Source organism: Gallus gallus, chromosome 2 (assembly GCF_016699485.2).
Source record: "Gallus gallus isolate bGalGal1 chromosome 2, bGalGal1.mat.broiler.GRCg7b, whole genome shotgun sequence".
Taxonomy (NCBI): domain Eukaryota; kingdom Metazoa; phylum Chordata; class Aves; order Galliformes; family Phasianidae; genus Gallus; species Gallus gallus.
In genome coordinates this window covers 58723520-58744035 of record NC_052533.1, presented here as the reverse complement: position 1 = coordinate 58744035, position 20516 = coordinate 58723520, and the positions used below count along the sequence as shown (strand labels likewise).

Sequence of the window (20516 nt, the reverse complement as noted above, 5' to 3'; positions counted from 1 at the left end):
CTATAGCTCTCACAGCTACCTGCAGAGTGGGGATACATCCATGGCATCTTCTGCAGAGATTCAGGAAAATGTTGTTGTATGAGCCGAAATCCTTTATCATTCATGGAGTTGACTGGTGAGGCATTGAAAAGAACTTCAGAGAAATTTACATCGAAGCCATCTGAGACAATTTTTCCTTGATTTCAATAGAAGGCATTAAAATGACCCCAGGCTAGCTGGCAGTGCTTGTGACGAACAAACCTTTTGGTGGAACAAGAGGGTTTCCAGTTTCTAATGAACGGCCTCCCACCCTCCACCAAGCCCAGTGTGCATTTACATGGTTTTCTTGTGAACATTTCACACAGCTTTGAAAATCACATGATCCCTTACAGGAAATGTTTTTTCTCTGTTGCACATCTTTTGTGGCTGACTGCCAGGAGATCATGCTCCAGCTCCCAGCTGTGCTTCTATGAGTAGCTTTTGTGACCATGGAAAGTCATTTCATCCTTCTGCCTCCTCCGTCTTCTTCTTTGTGAAATATGTATAAATAAGTTAAAGATCAGAGCCTGTATGTCCTCTGCCACAATACTGGGCAGAAGTATGATAGCAAAAGGTGAGGCTTCTTTAGTATCCTAAACAACCTCTGAGAAAGAGAACAGATAAATTACTTTTTTTATTATTTATTTGAGAAAATTATTATTTTTTTCAAGGTGAAAACCATTAAACCGACATTAAGTATGAAGTATTAAGTTTTGTTAAATGGGAGAGGAGATAAAGTTCTTCCAAGGCATATGAAAGAAAAACAGTTTCTTGTTCTGGAAAACATGTTTTACTGGTATGCATCCTTTCATACTGTCTTCAGGCATTCTAATGTAACAGGGTTGCAAAAGCAATCTCTGTTCACTGCATTTTGACTTTGACAATGAGGTAATTACTAATGTGGTAATTTTATGTGGGCAGATGCGTGAAAACTCAGAAAGACACCCTGCTTTACACTTATGCAACTGTAAATGACTGTTGCAGTTATAAATACCGAAAAACAGGGAGGAGAGGGGGCAGGAAAAGAGAACAGCAGCAGACTTGGGGCAAAAAAAAAAAGGGGGGGGGAGGACTTTATAAAGCAAAGGCCCTTCATTAATGCCCTGAAAGCAAGGCTGAATCAAGGTAATGAATAAAGGATGTTAAACAGCCGCATCAAGCAGAAGTGCTTCATGGACTTGTATGTAGAAGCGACTGCAGAGCCTGTCCCTGGCAGGTGACAGGCATGTGTGGTGCAGTCAACATTGCATTGAGACACAGTAACTAAGAGATGGAGGCTTTGGGTGGTGTTCAGGGAGGTGCCAGAAGGGATCCACTTGGTGCTCACTGAGGTTTCCTTTGTGCATTACAAACCAGGGATGATTTGTAAAGGGATTGTTCAGCTGGTGTAGGACCTAAATGGCCATTTTGATCTAGGAAACAGATACAGTCTTAAACAGATGAGAAATACAACTCGATGTTTTTTGAAAACATTAGTTTTGCTTATTTTTTAAATCAACATTGCAGCCAAGGCTCTATGTTCAAAAAGAATTTACTTGTATATAGTAGTATCTTTCTTAAGCCGATCACAAGGAAGTGCCATTAAAAATAATTATTCTTCATTTTGATATCTCCTTATTTCAGTTTGGAGTATTTAAGTTCTGTTCTTCCAGTTTCTTCCTCCTCATTTCTGGCATGTTTGACATATGTTTATTTCCTTCTTAGTGAAAGCTGAGACTTTCTCTGACTGTGAATATGGTCTAAGTGTTTCCTGCCTTCCCCATCCATCTCTCCAGTCCATCATGTGGCCTGAAACAGTGGTCTGTGGTTCAATACTTTAAACCAGATTTCTGAAAATGATGGTTACATAAAGCTACCTTCCTTTTTTCTCTTAAGATTTACTTTTGTACTTTTAAAATAATCATTCTCATATTGTAGTCAGGAAAACATTGAATAAGTTTGTGATAGCAACTTCCCCATGCTATAATGGCCCATTTAAGCATCATCATTTCCTTTCGTTCATCTTCATTGTGGAATGGAGGCCTCGTGTTGATGATGCCAAGGTTTCCTACACAGTGCTTTTTTCACTGATTAACTTTAGAGATAGACATAGAAATGGTTATGGCCGAAGCCATAGAAATGGTTATGGCCGAAGCAGTAGAAGTATACGTACTTGAATAAGTATATTTGGTCCTTCAGAGATTCTCTTTTTTTCCTGACATCCAAAAGTATGACTTTGTCTTGTAAGAGAGATGACTCAGTGCTGCAGTCCTCCTCTTATGAGAGCAGAAAAAAACATGAATTTTTCCTCCAGATCCCAGTGTAATGTTGTCCAAATCCTTCCATTAGCTGAGGAAAAAGGCTAGCCTTACTTCCTCCCCTACTTTCTTAGCTAGTAAATCAGAGAGAAATGAAGGATATTCTTAACAGGCTGAAGCCATTAGAACCCAATTAACTCCTTAAAATGAATTTGCATACCCTACCTCCTCATACCCAGGAGGACTAGTGAGTAAGTCTTGCTTGCAGGCATGATGTTTGCCAGAGATGTCAAAAATTCTGCATCAACAAACAGCTACAATTGGTGGGCCGTGAAACGCTTGCATGGTAGTTTTTTGTAAATGTAAAATAAAAAGCACTATCAACCTGAGAACAGTCTGCTTGCTGACTTCTAAATCAGTCAGGATCATAGTTAAAGCAACCTACTGAAAAAAAAAAAAAGAAAAAGAAAACCCTCTGGTCTGTAATTACACCTATCTGTGAGCAGTTTGGGTGGTTTTTTTTTCACTTGTCTTTTCAACTACTGAAACCTGGTTAAAATAAATAGAAGCAGAAAGATCCTTAAATAAGAACGAACAGAATTTAGACAATTTGGTAAATATTTTTAAAACAAAAAGTGAAGAAGAATGAGGAGATTCTCTTTGTGATGGCTTTACATAAGGAAGGCTGTTAGGGCATTTGAATAAGCAAGTTCAAGGTTGGCCCATCAGCAGCAACACAGACAGGCCCTTCACTTGTTCTGTTCAGTCTCAGTGGCTGTTTTAGGCTACCTGTGTTTGCAGCTGAGGTGATTTTCGTCAACAAAGGTGTTGTATTTCATGGTGATTGGGAAAGCTTGGGCTGATGTTGCCACTGCAGCTCTGGTGAACTATGGCTTTGGACGCTCATTCCCAGAATTCATTACAAAAATTTAGTTTTAAATGGTGAGTGGGCTTTGTGAACAGCAGCTCAGGGACTGCTGCATTTTCTCAAATCACAGTACTATGGGTATTTGAAGAGGCAGAGAAGTGCCATAATGTGGGATGAGGTTGGGGGTTTTCCTAGCCTGGATAAGAAAAGAGGAAATATTAATTCCTTGCTGTACAATGGACATTGAGAAGCTGAGTGCTGTGGTTATTCACCTCTGTAACTGCATATTTTCTTGCAAGCTTGTGTGACTTTAGAATATTTTCACAAAGTCACACTATCACCTAGATGTATGAGGATCTTAGCTTGTGTTTTCATGAAGATAATTTATTTGCCTTGTGGTTGCCATGCAATGCTTGGAAACTTTGCATAAGAGTTCTTTCTTTTTTCTTAACATGAGTTAAGAAAACAAAACAAACAAACAACAAAACAAAAACAATCTCACAATGTAATTACCTTTTGCATTTAATGCAGTCTTACGGTTTTTAGAGGTGACTCATGATATCTGAATGTTAGGAGTTGGCAACACTGCTAGATGAAGTGTTAAATGACTTCAAGATCTCCTCTAGTCATCAGTTTTATTAAAAAACAAAAAACAAACAAACAAAAAAACAGTGGGGAAACAATATGCATAATCATAAAGTAAAGCTCGTGTGAAGCTCATGCTAGATGCTAAAACAATCTGTTGTCTCCCTGAAGTAATTTTGACCTGAGAGCGGATATGTTAATAGCCACTCACACATTGACTTCAAAGATCCAGGCAAAAATATGATTGAGCATCCCTTTCAGAATGATGCTATACTACTGGAATGTCTTCCATTACTTTGTGCTGCAGCATATTACTTGAAAGTGATAGCATTTAAATAGTATTGCTTAAATAGCACAGCCCATTGCCATCTGCTTTAGATATTGTTTCCTACTTCTAAAAATTCAAAGGAAAGGCAGAAGTATATTAAAATAAATATTGCCTTCTTGAACAGGTCTTATCAACTCTTTTTCTAGTCTCTCCCCAGAGAACAAGAATATTTTATATTTCTGTTTTATGCATGATCTTGTGGTATTTTCTCTTGCTATTAGACTATTTCTGCCTTCATGTGGTAAGGTAATGGCACAGTGAAGGAGGATGTTTAAAATTAGGTGCAGAATTATAAATCTTTGATAAAATACAGATAAATCTTTATATAATGTGTATTTAAAATCACTCAAAATCAAGAAATTGTGTTCACAAATTACAAGCCAGCAGTACTGTTTCATGCCATCAGAGCCCTGTGCTAACAAAATATATTGGATTTGGAACCTTGTTCCTAGGTCCCACAGCCCTGTGAACACAATCTAAAATTACCATATACATTTTAAAGTAAAGTAAATATTACTAGTGTTAACTGGGACATTTTCAGCTAAGTCTGTTTTGCAGGTACATGAGTCACTTGCGACGTGTGTTCTGAGACACAGAGGAGTTAGAAGGTGTAGGGCATTGCCCATGCTGTAGGAAGAACTGCCTTCCTGCTGTATTGTGCTTTAGAGGCATGTGCCTCAGCTAGTAAGCTGAAGGATACTTCTTTTAAATGAGTTCTAGTTATCATAAATGGGTGAAAAAAATGTGTAAATGAACAATATTTTGTAATAAAAAATGTAAATGTGTAGAAGCTGGGTCACCAGTTCATCACAAATGCCATGGAAACAGCATCAGCTTTAGTAACAGTGATGAGATCATAGAAAAAGGCTTTAAAAACAACACAGAATGATTCTGTGAATTTCTTGCCTGCTGTGCTCAATATTTTTAATGTGAAATTACTAATTAATAATACAAATATCTGTTGCACTGTCAAATTTCACAGAAAGGGTTGCAGCGTGAGGGGTAAAGCAAATGTCTTACTTTCCACTTGGGAAGGTAGAGTTGTGCTGTATTTTTCTGTTAGCGTTTAAGACCAAGTGGGAACGTTACAGTTATGTAGTTTGACCTTCTATGTAACACAGACCAGAGAATTTGACTTAATGATTTCTGCCCTTGGGCTGGATTTCAAAAGTGAAGAGAAGTTTATTTCTTTTCTTTTTTTTTTTTTTCCCTTTTGATCCTGTACTGTATTCTATGGCCTGAGTCTATCTCTTTGTTAGAGTGACGAGACTGTAATTTTAGGTTGTTTTGTTTTGAGAATATGCATACCTAGAAGTACATAGGTGTGTGTGCAGGGACATTTTAATCAGTTTGCATTTGAAAGAAAAATTGTCAGCACAGTAGATAAGATCTAAGATTCAAAAGAATAAATATATATGTATGTACATGTAGGCTTATAGGAAAATTGAGAGAGAAAAGATGGCAGAAGGTTGCAGGACCTTTACATGCAACTCATTATGGGCCTTTCTGGTTAAGTGTTTATACTTCATATTAAGTCTGTATAGGGAGAAATGAGAGGTCTGCAGAGAGAAACAACTTGTCTCACCCTGAAGAAATTACCAAACATGCAGTGTAGGACACAGACTCATTTTAAAAAGATGGAATCAGGCCAGGCACTTGGCACTTTGCAGGGAGGCTGAAAACTTTCTCACTTCTCCCATTGTGGGAAAAGGCTGGGTAGAAACACGTGCTGAGGGGCAAGTGTTGAGCTTTCTGCTTTGCCACTCATTGCTGGATTAGAGCTTTGAGGTTTGAAAAGGCTTTACTTTGAGAAGTTTTTAGTGAAATGTCCACTGAGATTGTTTTCCTTCACCTTATATGAGGTATAAAAAAGAGAAACGCAATCACTGTGCTTATTCTAAGAAGTCTGAGAAACACAATAGAGTTCTGTGAGAACTTCAACACTTGTTTGTGCGCTGCCAGTGAAGGCCCTCAGAGAAACAACGTTTATTAATTGGTCTAATTGATTAACTGGAAGTTGACCTGTCAGCCTATTTTAACAGAAAACTGCAGTAAACTTATCTTGCTTTGGATAGATAAATACTTGAGAAGAAAGAGTGTATCAAAATGACTTTTTTTTCTTAAGATAGCTATCCTCTTCTTTACAGCTCCTGTGATAACTATGATCAGTTCAAATGACCTTCCAGTGGGCCATTTTATTGATCCTTCCCAGCAGGAATTTCAGTCTAATAAGTAGGTCAGGATCCAGTTGGTCGGATTCCCATTTGAATGCATGATGGGAATTTTGGCATTAACATGAAAAGGGTTCTTTTTCTTGTTTGAGTTATGTCTAGAGGGCAGGTGCAGCAAAAGGGAAGGGAAGGGAAGGGAAGGGAAGGGAAGGGAAGGGAAGGGAAGGGAAGGGAAGGGAAGGGAAGGGAAGGGAAGGGAAGGGAAGGGAAGGGAAGGGAAGGGAAGGGAAGGGAAGGGAAGGGAAGGGAAGGGAAGGGAAGGGAAGGGAAGGGAAGGGAAGGGAAGGGAAGGGAAGGGAAGGGAAGGGAAGGGAAGGGAAGGGAAGGGAAGGGAAGGGAAGGGAAGGGAAGGGAAGGGAAGGGAGGGGAGGGGAGGGGAGGGGAGGGGAGGGGAGGGGAAGGGAGGGGAGGGGGGGGGGGAGGGGAGGGGAGGGGAGGGGAGGGGAGGGGAGGGGAGAAGAGGGGAGGGGAGGGGAGAAGAGAAGAGAAGAGAAGAGAAGAGAAGAGAAGAGAAGAGAAGAGAAGAGAAGAGAAGAGAAGAGAAGAGAAGAGAAGAGAAAAGAAAAGAAAAGAAAAGAAAAGAAAAGAAAAGAAAAGAAAAGAAAAGAAAAGAAAAGAAAAGAAAAGAAAAGAAAAGAAAAGAAAAGAAAAGAAAAGAAAAGAAAAGAAAAGAAAAGAAAAGAAAAGAAAAGAAAAGAAAAGAAAAGAAAAGAAAAGAAAAATAACAGTGGGAAGGATAGAAAGGAAAAGAAAGTATTAAAATGTACTCTTCTGAGTGACAACATAGTGAAGACTCCATAGTTTCTATTATGCCATTTCACATCTACAATGAGTTGACTTGCTGCGGAGAGTTCCAGAATATTTTGCAGCCACCTTTACATTGGGATCTCCTACTTATCATCATACTGCTATCTCTTTGGAGCGGAAGAGAGGGTGTGTTGTTACATTCTGCCCTCCACTGAAACACAGATGGCCCAGGGGGAAAAATCAAACTTGCTCTAGTGATTCCTGCTTCTCCCTCTTTCTCCAAGTGCCATGTCCTGGGAAGGAAGTTCATACAAATTTCCCAGTGCTCCTCTGGCACTAGGACAGGAAATTTAATCTAATTTTACTAATTCACACATAGCTTTTGATGAGTAAAAAATGAAGGGGTGTGTCATTTTGTCCAGTGAAGTTGGGGGTGATGAGCTGAAACCAGCAAATATATTGAAGAAAAAATAGCAACCTGGACTAAAACCAAGTTCGTATTGGTGAATTATTTGTCCGCTGTTCATTATGATGTCTCATTTCAATCCTAATGTGGTGGAACTTGATGAAATAATTATCTTGAACTATAGGATTCTGTCTGCCCACAACAAAAGTTTTATAGTATGGTATCATCTCATCAAGCTCTTCCCTCTTCAGAATAGTTATTAGCTTTCTTTCAAAGGGGATGTTTTTATTTACTCATTTAATTAAAATGGTACAGTCACTGGAGACAGGCAATATCTGTATCAGGATTTATCTAGAGGTGACTACCATCTACAGATAGTTCTTACTCAATGTGGTAGAAAAGAATTGCAAAAAAAAATGTCATGGTGATGTTTTATCGACAAATCCAGTACAAAGTTGGTACCACTGTGTACTACGATTCAAAAAAAAGATGAAATGAACTATTACTGGAACATTTTTTGCATCATAAGTTTCGCTGGGGCATAGAGCTAGATAATTTCCAAAAGGTGGGTTGTAGTGTCTGGGGGATAAAGGGCCAGCTAAATGTGATTCAAATCACCACTTGTGTGTGACAAAGGTCACTTGAATCCTTTGCTGACCATTTGTCTGAATATAGGAGCATTTGTGAGTATTTCAATAGAAGAGCTTCTGGATTTTTTATTTGTTTTGGTTTTTTACTAGCTCTCAGTGTTAGAATATGTATAACATTTCACCACACAGTTGCTCACAGTTAGAGGTTTTTAAAAGCCCTTTTCCAAAAAAAGGATGCGATCTCCTAGTTGAGCAAATGTCTTCTCACTTTTTTGGGGAACCTAAAATTCATCCGTAAATGGATTTACGATCATTTGGTAAAGAAGAAGGATGATGGAAGCTACCTTCAGATTTTTCTATAGATTCCAGTTTGAAAGATTCAGCAATATGTTATAGATAGCACATAGTTTAGGGTCTGTTTTTCTTTTTTGCCATGAATATTGCAGACTTCAGATGAGGAACGTATTTTTCTCTGGTGAAGACTTCTTGGTTTTAAAATTGGATTGAGACAACACAAATTGCATGTGAATGTCAAAGGGCTCAATGTATTTCTGTTTTAATTGGAAGGAATGCCAAGATTGAAGAAACTGTAAAAGAACTGTGTTTTAAACAATAAAGACTCCTTGAAGTAATTGGAAGTTGTGATGGCATGTTATGGAACTAAGGAGCAACAAGGAAAAGAAGACAAAATATATTAGCAGTTGGGACAGAAACAAATTTAGCAAGTCAAGAGGAGAATTATATATATATATATATATATATATATATATATATAAACTCTTTGCAATGTTTACACATATTTCTTCCACTCATTCACATTTCACACTGTTAATGATACTGATGTAGAGTGGTAGCTTGTTTGTCTTGTGAAGTTCTTGCTTTACTCCTGTTGTGGTCTGAATTTTTTTTTTATTGTATGACAAGGCCTAGCCCACCCTCCCCCACTCCTCCCCCCATGGGAAGCCAGCAGAGAAGTGAGAAGAAGTTGCAGCTTGATGGAGATATGAAGAAACTATTTTACTAAAAATGGCAAAGAAACATGAGATAATACAATATGAAAGGAATCAAGGGTAATAAAGAGAGCATCTCCTAACCAGGTGCTACAAGCTCAGAGGTACAGAGCAAAAGGATATCACTTTATGTCTCCCTCCTGGAAACCGCACGGGAAGAACTGAAGCATTTTGAGAACTGTAGTCCGCTCTTAGCTGTCCCAGTTCCATCAGTTTATTGCATGATATCATGATATGGAAAACTATGACAACTCCACATACTCAGGCAGGTTGCATGCAAAGGTCAAGAAATAGCTCCACAAGGATACCATTGGAGGTGCCACGCAGGGTCAGAGTAACTTGTCTCCAAATCCCTTCTCAGCAGTTTAGCTCAAGTCAAGTGTAGTATCCACTCTTATCCAGTTAATATCAGGCATATCTTCGGTTTGAGGATTTTATATTAGATAGGTGTGGGGATTGCAAGATGGACTCCGAGTTTGCTCTCTGTCTTGACCTGTCAGTACAGCACCTCAACAGCTTGGGCCAAGTGATGGGAGGAGTGGGCACTATTAGATGCTGAGAGAAAGGTTTAAGGAAGGCAAGTAGGTTGAAGGATTTTAACCCAGTATTTCCTCAGATTATGATGGCTTATGGTTTAGTCACTTTTTGATCCAAATGGGTCTTAATCGAAATTCTTTTCGATGAATTTTCTTGTTTGTATTGGGCCAGCTGAACTTTAACATTCTACAGCAAGGAGGGTTCAGCAGCCTTCTTGACCCACAGTGTGAAGAAGCACCCCCTTTTCTATTGCCTTACCTATTGATGCTCCCCTAGTTCTTGTTTTGAAAGACAAAGAATAACCACTCTATCATTTACCTTATCAGAGAATCATAGAATGGCTTGGGTTGAAAGGAACCTCAAGGATCATCAAGTTCCAACCCCACTGCTACAGGGAGGGCTGCAGCTGCTAGATCAAGTAGTAGGTCAGATTACCCAGGACCCCATCCAACCTGGCCTTTAAAACCTCCAGGGACAGGGCATCCACAGCCTCTCTGGGCAACCTGTTCCAGCCCCTCACTACCCTCTCAGTAAAAAGCTTTCCCCTGACATCTAATCTAAATCTCCGTTCCTTTAGTTTAAAATCATTCCCTCTTGTCCTGTCACTATCTACCTGTTTAAAATGTTGATTTATCTCATGCTTATAAGCTCCCTTTAAATACTGGAATACCACAATGAGGTCTCCCTGCAGCCTTCTCTTTTCCAGGCTGAACAAGCCCAGTTCCTTCAACCTGTCTTCATAGGAGAGATGCTCCAGCCCTTGAATCATCTTCATGGCCCTCCACTAGACCCTCTCCAAAACCTCCATATCTTTCCTATGTTGGGGACCCCAAACTTGGACCCGGTGCTCCAGCTGGGGCGTCATGAAGGCCGAATACCTTCTTTGTGGGCCACTTATAATTTTAAAAATTTATGCCATGCCTCTTGAAAAAGTTGCAAATTATGGTTACAGTATGAATACAGTTCTTTTAGTATAATGGCAGCCTGTGTAAGGAAAAATCTAGCAGGAAGTTAAAAAAACAATACGTCCTTCAACACAAATTTCAGTGTGACTAAGAGACAATATAGGCAGGGAGTGAGTGAATGATTGTGTGGTGTTCAGCCACCTACAGAGTTAAACCAAAACATTCCTTTTGGTGCCCAATGAGGGGCTCAGAAGATTGAGAAAGCAGCATATCTGACTGGACCATGTTAACACAGGGTGTTGTGGTGGTTTGATAATTGCTGGTCACAATGTTAATTTTTTGCCTATTTATGAGCTGGAAAGATAACAAAAGACCAATGGTGGATTAAATGGTTAGCCTACTTAGTATGAAGATAGGTTCTCTTCCTCTCTATGGGCCTGTGTCTTAGCTGAAGAGATGGGTTCAACAGCTCCTCCACCTGCACAAACCAGCATTTCATCAATTAGAAGTAAATGTTCCTTGCTCAAGAGAGACGATACAGTGGGTACACATTATGTTATTTTAACATAGTGCCCCAGTACCTTCTAGAGGCCCTAGTCTCAGGGGATTTTGGCTCCCCTGTCACGCCATTAGCTTGGCAATCCCCAAGTCTTTTTCCTCCAATGGCTCGGCCTTGACTGGCCACACGACCTGAGGAGGTTTATGCTATTTTATTGGGATGATGAAATTCTCTAGATTCCATGTTTCTCGTTGAATCCTTTATATTATTCGAATTCCTTCCCTTTTCAGTGAGGACTGGAATTTTTGTTTGTCAGTTAGTTGTCTCCATAATTGGAATAGGACCTGATTAGGCTGTCAATCTTTTAAAACTGAACTCCTGTCTTAATCAGGTCATTGAACGTTTGCTTTCTTGAGACTCTAAGGGGTCCAGTTTGGATTACTTTAGGGGCCACTCTCCTAGGTCATGGTCGCAGATGGACTTCTGACCTCTCTACTGCCATTTGGACATTGCATCTTGCCCATAGACTCTCTGTCTCCCCCAGATCCACCACCAATCTGGCAGACTGTTGTATTATGTCCTATGAGACCCCTAGGGGGTTCAATATGGTTACTAAAGTACCATATTGGTGTGATGGAGCTTGTTGCAGGATGAGATCTCACATTCCTACTGAAAATTTTATCATATCTGGACTTTCAAAGACATCCATCCAGATTGCCTCTTTCATACTTAACTCTCTAATATAGTTTTGTAAGTCCTCCATAGATGACCATAAACCTGTATTTAAAGGTTTTTATTTGTCCATGTTATTCGGCACACAGCCATCAGTCACTGAACTAATGAATGATTTTCCTGATATTGTTGTACTGTTGTGTATAATCTTTTCCTGAGGGCCGGGTGAGTAGTAATGGATGCCAGTTTTGAAATTTCTGGTCTGTTCACTTCTACATTCTGTTCACTACTACTGTTCACTTCTGCTCCGATGTCTCATAACTATGCTGGTGCACTTTCTCTCAGTTTTTGTCTAAAACACTGCATCAGATCCACAACTTTAGCTACCATGTATGGCATACCGTTACATGTAATGTGGTCTGGATGGAAGGCCACTGTTCAGGGGGCGCCCCCACTGACCTATCTTGCCTTTTTTTTCATTTTTTGAGTTACAGTTGGTCAGATCTCAAAGATGTCCAGCTCAAGTGGAATCACGAGATCCTATCTTCTGGTTCTTTCATTTACAGAATCTAGTTTATGTAGGTTCCCTTGTTCAGGGTACCCAGAACTTTCTAAAGAGATGTTCTGGACCTTTTGTAGGGGAGTGATCAGATTTGGCTTTTTCCCTGCCAGTACTGCAAACTGTCTTACAAGTTTTTCAGCTAGATTCAAGAAAATTAACTCAGTAGTAGTTGATTTTCATCGGCAAAAGCTTCTTCAGACGTTTAACCCAACTTAAAGCCATCAGTAGTGGCCATGCTATGGTGGATGTGGCCAAGTGTTGTTCTCCAGTAATCAGTATGTCTTTACTGAGGCCATGAAAATACTCAGCTATGCAAGCTGGGAATTCATGGATATTTCCACCATCCTTCAAGGGGACCCATTTTTCAATTATCGAAGCAATGCCATGATATGAGGATTATAACAAACACAGAAATGTCCTGGCAAGATCTTTTTCATAGGAATGGTCTTTCCCAATCCAAACCATCACATTACATTACATAGAAAAGCCATTTTAGTATTTTAAGAATCTTGTGATGGAGTACCTCGGGGTTAGACTCCTGGCAAGTTTGCCACTTACGTGTGGCAAATGAAGGCAATGACAGTGCCTTCTACTGGGATAAAAGTGATATGGGAGAATAGAAGATGATGAAGACAAAAAAATAGCTCATAACTTCTGACAAAAGGTGATGGATCAAGAGGTGCACAGTCTCTTTCCAAAGAGATACTGCTCACTCAGATGCGAACTCTTAAAGGAAGATGAGGAGGGGCGGACATAGAGTCATAGAATCATATAATAGTAGAATCGTAGAACCCATAGGGATGGAAGAGTCGCCTCCAGACTTGCAAATTTTTTCCTCAAGCCAACATGATAGAGGCTACCTCAGATGTAAACACAGGCTGACCTGGGTTTAATGTGTATTTTTCTTTGAAATAACCTGTTTGTACACAGGTGGGCTGTGGTTTCTCTGCTCCTTCTTTCTATCACCCAGGACACTTTTTCATCTATTTTTTTCATCCTGTAACCCAGCCACATGGCAGAGCAGATCGTCTACCTGCTCACACCTCACACAGCTGTTCTGACTGCTGCCCCATGAAGGCAGTGAGAGAGAGGCTCATGCACTCTACAGTGCTGGAGCCCCCTTCCTGACAGGGGCAGATACCCTAGCTCTCCTTCAGGTGGATACCATGATGAAGTCTCTGTCCTTGGATGTTAATAATCCTGCACTTGAGAGCGTGATGACGCTGAACTTAGTGGAGGGAAATTTCTTTAGCTCCAAGGAAGGAGGAGAAGGGCTGGGGGGAGTAGGACTCCTTTCCTAGGGAGGGCTCTCCTGCTCCATTTTCCTAGCCAGAAAAAGCTGCACCTTGGGAACAGGCAGTGGCTTCCACCTGCCCTCATAAGGCTGGGGCTCCATCCCCCATCCTCGTCTCTCGCCTGGGCTTCCCCCTGCACGACATGGTGCCACATACACCCAGAGGGTCGAGGATCCTCCATTACCTACCCCCAGTAAACCAGCAATCTGTCCATGAAGAACCTTTCCCTCATGCCCAGGCCAAATCTCCCCTGATGAAGCCCCATGCCATTCACTCGGCTCCCTGTCACTGCCACCAGAGCCCAGAGCTCAGCACTTACCCTCCACTCCCCTCATGAGGAGCTGCAGGCCACCATGAGGCCTCCCCTCAGCCTTCTCTGCTCTGGGCTGAACAAGGCAAGGGACCTCAGCCGCTCCTCATATGCCTTGCCCTCTGGATCCTTCAGCATCTTTGGAACTCCCCTTTGGACGCTGTCTGCTCATCTACAGAAGGTCACCTCACAGCCTTCTCTTCTCCAGGCTGAAGAGCCCCAGCTCTGGCAGCCTCTCCTCCTCACAGGAGAGGTGTTCCATTCCATGAATCACGTTTGTGGCCCTTCTCTGGACATTCTCCAACAGGTCCGTGTCTCTCTGGTACTGAGCACTCCACACATGGACGCAGTACTCCAGGTGAGGCCTCAGCAGCACACAGCAGAGGGGCAGGATCACCTCCCTCGACCTGCTGGTCACACATCTTTTGATACAGCCCAGGGTACGGTTGGCTTTCTGGGCTGAGAGGGCACATTGCTGGCTCATGTCCAGCTTGACATCCACCAGTACGCCCAGGTCTTTCTCGGCAGGGCTGTGTTCAGTACTTTCATCCCCCAGCCTGTCTTGGTAGTGAGGGTTGCCTCAACCCAGGTACGAGACTGTGCTTTCCATAGAATCATAGAATTTCTCAGGGTGGAAAAGACCTTAGAGATCATCATGTCTGACCACAATCTAATCATACTTTCCCACCTAACAACCCTCTGCTAAATAATGTCCCTGAGTGCCACACCCAAACATTTTTTAAACACATCCAGGAATGGTCACCAGCACCATAGAGAGTGGCTTGGCAATCTCATCAGCCAATTCCCTTAGGACTCTGGGATGCAGCTCGTTGGAACCTGTAGACTTGCGGATGTTCACATTCCTCAGGCAGTCACGAACCTGATCCTCACTTACAGTGGGAGAGCTGGCGCTTTCCCGATCACCTCCTACCAAACTAAATGAGGGCTGAGGGCTGCACGGTGAGCACTTATCAGGGAAGACCAAGGCAAAAAATGTTGCCATCTACCTCAGCCTCCTTCTCCAGGCTTGTTACCAGCCTGCCTGTGTCACTCACCAGAGGGATTATGCCCTCCTAGATGTTCCTTTTCAGTTTGAGGCTCCTGTAGGAACCTTTCTTGTTCTATTTGGCATCTCTAGCCAATCTCAGTTCAGGCTGGGCCTTGAACCGTTTCCAGTTTCTTTGGTGCATTGCTTTCACCTGAGCTCCTTTGATTAGCCACTCCTTCTTCCCTGGTACTCAACCATTGATTCCGTCTGTGACCTTGCAATCCTGCTTCATGGATAATAGAGTTTTTTTGACTGTGTATTCAGAGCTGGTATTTCAGAACCACCAGTATATGAGTCTTTAGTAGACACTGGTACACAATGTATTTGAATGCCAGCAGATTATAACCTGTTTATATTTTTGAATTCACGGGTATCCCAAGAGTTAACTTTACTGAAGGACAAAGTGAGCCTAACTGGAAATGATTGTCAACAACACCCCATTTCAACTGGCCCAAAGTCTCCTTTCATCTTTCGTATAGATTATCTCTGGAGGGTGTATTTTTAGGACCCAACAGTGTATTGGTGTTTTGTATAGCTACAGTATAGCTGACTTGGAGATGGGGGATGTTATGTAGCTGTTCTACCTAGCTTGGTTTCATGGTGTTATCTAGATCTATCTATGTCCATGACAGGGGAACAGCAGGCCCACAGGCCCACCAGCCCTAGAAAAAAAAGAAAGAAAAAAAAAGGGAGTGGGGTGGGGGGTGTGTTGATGGTTTACAAGCCTGTTTGGCCTGGTACTGTGACTAATGAGGCAGGGGACTCACAGACCCACGCCCTGGGAAAGAGGGAAGGGAAAAAAAGGGAAAAGGGTACGGAGGTGGGAGATGGGCCTATAAACAGACCATCAGCAACAATCTAAGGAGGAAAGTTAACTTACTAAATATGATATCAGAATGCAAAATAGTACAGTATAATACAATATAATTGGAATTGAGGCTAGTAAATCAAATAGAATGAGAGAGAGGGTGTTTGAAAACTGAAGTCCTTACTCTGAATTGAAGACAAAATGTCTGAGGAGCACACACACCTCCAGGCAGTGAGAAAGAGAGCAACTCCTGTGACTTGTGGGATTTATCTTCCCCTCTGAACACAAAGGCCTCTGGGATATGTAGTTCTCTTCTGAGAGCCAGGTATTCAGAAAATCAGCAGTCCATGGAAGTTGGGCATTGACTCTTCAACTCCCAGTGCTTTACATGATGTTATAATGTGAAATACCAATAACAAAAATCATAAAGCCATGACACCTGGTCTCTCAGAAGACACCTCTGTTGTGAGTTTGCTAGGGGTAGAAGAACAGAAGGTACTGATTGCTACTACAACCATGCATTGACTGCAATATCACACCAACCAGGAGTCCCTAAATCTCATTCATCAGATGATTTGCAAACTGAAGGACCAAGGAGTAATCAGCAGGATTCGCTCACCTTTCTATAGTACCACGTGGCTAGTGCAAAGTCCAATGGAGATCATTGTGGGCTGAATGAAGTTACTCCACAGATAAGTGCTGCTGTGCCAGACATGCTAGAACTCTAATATGAACTGGAGTCAAAGGCAGCCAAGTGACATTGTTAATACATTTTTTTAAATCCCCCTATCGGAGGAGTTCAGGCCACAGTTTGCTTTTACTTGGACTACTTTTATCCAGTACACCAGGAATAGACTGTCCCAGGGGTGGAAACATATCCCTACCATTTGTCATGAGCTGATCCATGCTGCACTGTAACAGGGTGAAGGTCCTGAACACCTGCAATACATTGATGGCATCATCACATGGCGCAACACAGCAGAAGTTTTTGAGAAAGGGAAGAAAATAATTGAAATCCTTCTAAAAGCCAATTTTGCCATAAAGCAAAGTGAGGTCAAGGCACCTGCACACAAGATTCGGTTGTCAGGAATAAAATGTGACGATTAAAGTCATCACATCCCTGTGGATGTGACCAATGAAATAACTGCTCTGTGTGGACCAACTAGCAAAAATAAAACACAAGCTTTCTTCGTTGTTGTGAGTTTCTGGAGAACGCACAGTCCAGATTATTGTCTGATTGTAAACCTTCTCTATTAATTGACCGAAAGGAAGAATGATTTCACATGGGGACTTGAGCAACAAGAAGCCTTTGAACAAATTAAACAGGAGATAGCTCATGCGGTAGCCCTTGGGCCAGTCTGGACAAGACAAGATGTAAAAAATATGCTCTACACCACAGCCAGGGAGAATGGCCTCACTTGGAGCCTCTGGGAGAAAGTCCCAGGGGAGACTTGAGTAGACATAGGGTTTCAGAGTCAAGTATACAGAGGATCTGAGGCCTGCAGTACTCATCTGAAAAAAAGATATTGGCAGAATATGAAGGGGTCCAAGCTACTTCAGAAGTGGTTGATATTGAAGAACAACATAGAGGTAAACCCACCTGGGCCACTGCGTTATGGAAAGATATTGCTGCCTAGATAGTGAACATGGTTATAAAGGCATGTCACCCAAGAGTCTGTCCACTGAAAAACATCAAAATAACCAGGACGTGGTTTGGGCCACCAGGACTGAAATAGCTTAGGTAGATTTGGACTGGCAACATAATAGTGAACTATTTCTAGCTTGGTGGGCCTATGACATTTTGGCCCGGGCCATCAAGGATGAGATGCAAAATATAGATGGACTTGGGCTTGAGGGGTGGACTTGACTATGGATGCTATTGCAGAGGTTATCCATGAATGTGAAATATATGCTGTAATTAAGCAAGCCAAGCAGATAAAACCTCTTTTGTATAGAGGACAGTAGTTGAAATATACATATGGAGAGGCTTGGCAGGTGGATTACATCACACTCCCACAAACTCTCCATGACAAATGCTAAGTGATTACAATGGTGGACACAACCATCAGATGGCTGGAAACATATTCCATGACCCATGCCACCACCCAGGATACTATCCTGGGTCTTGACAAGAAAGTCTTATGGTGACATGGTGCCCCAAAAAGAAGTGAGTCAGACACTGAGACTAATTTCTGAAACAACCTTATAACCTCCTGGACCAAAGAGCATGGCACTGAGTGGGTATATCACATCTCCTACTATTCACCATCCTCTGGAATAATTGAATGATAGAAAGGACTGTTAGAGACTACACTGAGAGCAATGGGTGTTGGGACATTCAAACAGTGGGACACACATTTAGCAATAGCCACTTTGTTAATCAATATTTGGTGATTTGCCAGTCAAGCTGGTCCTGCCCAAGGAAATCTTCTGCATACTGTAGAAGAGGAAAATGTCCCAGTAGCGCACATAAAAAACATGCTGGGCAAGACAGTCTGGGTTATTCCTGCCTCATGCAAAGGCAAGCTGATTCATGGGATTGCTTTTATTCAAGGACCTTTGTGCATGTGGTAGGTGATGCAGAAATATGGGGATGTCCATTGTGTACCTCAAGATGATTTGATGCTGGATGAGAGCAGACAATAATCTAAATTGCCTAATGTTAATTACTATATAATACTACGTATCATCATTATTACAGTTGTTATATGTGTTGCTAACAGTAGTACAGTAAGAATTATGAAGGTTAAAGAAGAAATAAAATGAAACCAGAACTAGCTTCTTCATGTAGTAACCCAACACTGTGAATCATCCCTCCTGCACAGAAGGACTGTTATGACAGAGGAAGCCCAAAATTATGAACTAAATGAATAGCATGGACAATTTACATGTATGGCCCACAGATTATGGGAATAATATATATGTGCCTATGTATCAAAAAGCAAGATAGGTGATGGTAATTTGTTAGGATGTGTAGAAATTTTGAAACCAGAGCGTGATGTAAGTGGTATGGATACGGGATGGATATTTTTTAGTTTCATCTGGGACAGAGTTGTTTTCTTTAGAATGTCTGGTATGATGCTATGTTTTGGTTCTAGGAGAAAAACAATGTTGATAACACCAATGTTTATAGCAGCTGCTAAGCAGTGCTGCAAAGAACCAAGGCCATTTACAGTGAAGGGCCCAAGTAGCTGGGAGGGAACATGATTAGGACAGCTGATTTAAACTGGCCAAAAGGATATTTCATATCATATGACATCATGTGTACAGTTTTGAAGGGTGTGGGAGGGCATCTTTCCTCTGCTGTTGGAGGGCCTACCTGAGCATCAGTTGTGAGGTGGTGAGCAATTGCTAGTGCATGACTTGTTATATAAACGTTATATATATATATATTATATATATTTTATATGTATTTGCCAGAACTGTTACCCTTTTCTTTATCTGTATCTTAGTAAATAGTTTAAACTAAACCTACAAGTTCTATTCTGTTTTCTTTTTTTAAAATTTTCTCCCCTATCCCACTGGAAGGGGGACAGTGAGTATATGACTGTGTGGTAGTCAGCCACATAACAGGGTAAACCACAACAGTTAATTGGCCAGTTAACTCCAGCTCTTATTGCATGTCCATGAGGATGTGTTTTCCTCATCCTCTTATATCACATTAATTCACCCTCTCAAAATCAGACAACAGCAAGTGTATTTGCTCTGCATAAAAGAAGGGACCTTATCCTCATACTTGCATCTATCTCATCCTTTCCTGGAAAGTGATACAGTCACATCCCTTCTCTAATGTCCTTTATGAACAAAAGCAAAGATTAAACATACTCAATTTATATCAAAATATATTTGTAGACATTTGTTAAAAGTCTGCATTCAAATTGTTTCTGTTGATATCACAATTAGAACATACAGAAAAGTACTGTGAAGATAGATGATGAAGGGTCTAGAATGCAAGAAATATGAGGAACAGCTGAGGTCCCAGCCCAGGGGGACTCAGGGGTGGTCTCATGGCAGCCTACAGCTTCCTGAGGAGGGGAGCAGAGGGACAGATGCTGATCTCTCTGGTGACAGCAACAGGACCTCAGGGAACAGCATGAGTGTCCAGTGAACAGCATGCAAGCAAGTCTTTTCTGCTGTCCAAAGAGAGGTTGGAGGTCTAATCGTGCTCTTCATAAGAAGAATATTCTGTGGTTAGTGCTCAGGTTCCCAGAGAAGACCATGGCGTGCAGCATTGCCCCTGGGGAGGAAATTACATGGGACTATTGATCTTCTGTCCAGCAACAGCCATCAAGGAGCTCATGGAGGTGGCTCCTCCTCAATATGCCTCAAGACCCAGCAGGATCCCCTGGATAGTAAAAGGCATGGGGCTACTGATTCCCCATCTGGCAGCGGACGCCATGGACCCCATGGAGGTGCATTCTCCACAGAACACCAAGAGGCCCAAGCATTCCAGACATCTACAGAATAATGGGAGGCATAGCTACCACCACCAAACAGACAATTACAGGAGGCATAAACATAGCCACCATTCAGACATCAACAGGAGGCACAGCTATGGCTACCAAACAGATAGCTATGAGAGACACAAACATCGCCTCTGATAAGATAACATTTTCAAACCATATCATTTCCACTGTCCTGAAAACAGGAAAAGGCCAAGACGTTCCTATTCTTAGGAAAACAAAATTCTACATTGATCCTTGCTGAGGGTTTGTGCATCTATTTCTTTGGGTGCCGCGAGGAGGCATGGGGATGTCATAGTTTTGTAACTTTGCTATTGATATTCCACATCATACTCGGTGACAGAGGAGCAGGTGGGAATGAGCTTTTCTGTTGTGTGTAAAAGCAACAATTTGATTG

General features: G+C 41.6%; 1 long non-coding RNA gene and 1 pseudogene across 2 annotated transcripts in view; both read left to right on the top strand.

Moving 5' to 3' along the window:
• LOC107051651 overlaps positions 1-20516 on the top strand; it is a 92667-nt gene that overhangs the window by 9306 nt on the left and 62845 nt on the right. The window contains exon 1 of one of the 2 annotated variants that reach the window (XR_006936191.1): positions 15381-18996. The exons of the other annotated variant lie outside the window; for it this stretch is intronic. This is a non-coding gene — a long non-coding RNA (uncharacterized LOC107051651). Of the gene's footprint in view, positions 1-15380; positions 18997-20516 lie in introns of those variants that run through there. 2 annotated transcript variants of the gene reach the window in all.
• LOC121110145 lies at positions 9370-9533 on the top strand (annotated as a pseudogene).